The sequence below is a fragment of the Pygoscelis adeliae genome, unplaced genomic scaffold (assembly GCF_000699105.1).
Source record: "Pygoscelis adeliae isolate BGI_AS28 unplaced genomic scaffold, ASM69910v1 Scaffold1486, whole genome shotgun sequence".
NCBI classification, from domain to species: Eukaryota; Metazoa; Chordata; class Aves; order Sphenisciformes; family Spheniscidae; genus Pygoscelis; species Pygoscelis adeliae.
Window position 1 is genome coordinate 13,219 of NW_008824928.1, and position 2,006 is coordinate 15,224.

The following is a 2,006-nucleotide window of genomic DNA, read 5'->3' on the forward strand; positions in this document are numbered from 1 at the left end:
AGGGGAGGGGTGCCGGCAGCCGGTGGCGTGGGCTGGGGGGACTCCAGGGTGACACCTGCCCGAGGCCGTCGTGCCCAGGGGACCCTTCCTCCCCCCAGCCACCCCCTCCGCAGAAGCCCGCCAGTGCCAGCAGCATGGTGCCTGGGCCTGAAGCTGTCGGGGACAGCTCATGGCCCCCTCCATCGCCCTTGACCGCTGCCTCCCTCGCAGCACACGCTGTCATGTGGCAGGGCACAACAACAACAAGGACTAATTGGTTAATGTGATTTCAAAACATGATTTGCAATTATAACTCACCAGAGAGCATTCAATGATCCCGCACGTCGGGAGAGTGGGTTTTTCTCCTTCGTTTATTCCTGGAACCTCGAAACCAATTAACTTTACAGAAGCCAGAAGCAAAGCGCTGCTCAGCAGACCTGAAGGGTGGGTTATCTCTGCTCTCAATCGCTTCCCTGCCAAGCACGGCACCGGGAACCAAGGACCCGAGGACGAGCCCCGGGGTAACCCCACCGCTTCTCCCCACAGCACTGCAGGGTTTGGAGGGGGGTCCCAGGGCTCCCCAGCTCCCACAGCCCCCACCGGGACGACGGTCCCATGCAGGCTTCTCTAGCTTTCAGCCATCAAGCACCAAATCTGCTTGGACATGTTTGAGGGTGGGAGGATGCCCTGAGCCCTAAAAGACGGGGACAAACTGTTCCTCTTGGCGTAGGGGGACCGTCCCCTCTGTCACCACTGGAGGTGCCGGCTCATCTCTGCCACCCAGGCAGGGCAGCCGTGTCCCCGCTGTCCCTGCTGGCAGCATCCACAGCCCCACCGGGGCCAGGGGCTTTGCTCCCATGGGCTTGCCGTCCTGCAGCAAGGGCTTAAATGCCTTTAAGGCAATTAAGCAAGGACTTAGCAAGGACTTTGATGCCTTTAAATGCAACTTATGCGCCTTAAAACCAAATGAGCCCAAGTGGCTGTGATGCTCTCGAAAAGTCTGGCGCCCAGTGCCCCGCTCCGGGGCAGCTTCTCTGGGTCTTGGCCCATTTCCCCAGTGTCCCCAGTTGCTGGGCTCCATTGCTCCCCACATCCCACTGGAAAGCCGGGCATGAGGCTAGCAGTGTTTTCCCTCAAGCGGGCAAAGAGGTATTGGGTACCAGCTGCTTGAGGGATGCTCTGGCAGCTATCCCTCAGGAGAGTGCCAGGGCCCCACTCTGCTGGGGAACCCCTGCTCACAGGGGGACCTGGGGGACCTGCCAGCCCACAGGGGACACTCCCACGTGCACAGGGCCTGAGGCTTTCTAGGCCGTGACCTGTCTTCCATCAGCTCCCAAAGCCCCGGGGTTCTCCATCCCACAGGGAGCTTGGCATCCTGCGCTGCAGCCACCCAGGCTCCCCAGGGACAGAGCCCAGCCAGCTCCCAGAGCCTCCGAGCAGGCACAAGGCAATGCTGGCAGCGCAGGACAGCCGGGCTCGGCTGCCCTACACCCCAAAACCCGCCTGGGCCAGGCACAGGGCCAGACCCCCAGCCAAACCCCCCTGGGACGTCAGGTCCAGGGCCGAGCCACAGCCGGGGTGGGCAGTTAATGTTTAGCAGAGCAGGAGCAGGGCCCCGGCGTGGGGTGGCGGAAGGAAATATTGGGCAGCGTTGGGGGCTCTGCAGCACCCGGGGAGGGAGGTCTCCCATTCAAACCCAAGCTCCCCAGCAAGCTGTCACGAGCACGGAGCCGTCTGGGGGAGCCCTGGGGGGGACCGGGCGCGCTGCCCAGGGCCTGGGTGGCAGGATGGCAGATGGCTGGGGAGCTGGGGACCGGGGAGCAGGGGAGGGCTGGGGCTGCCTTTCAGCCCAGATGACTGTAGCATCCTTGTTTAAAAGATATAAATAACCGGGCCAGAAAGAGAGACGTGGCCACAGCCGTGTCCCTCCTCTCCCCAGGGGGCGGTGGTCGGTCCGGAGCCGGCCCAGGAGCAGATATGGCTCCCCCGGGCCCGGCCGGGGCGCGGGCGGGCCCCGCCTCCCCCCC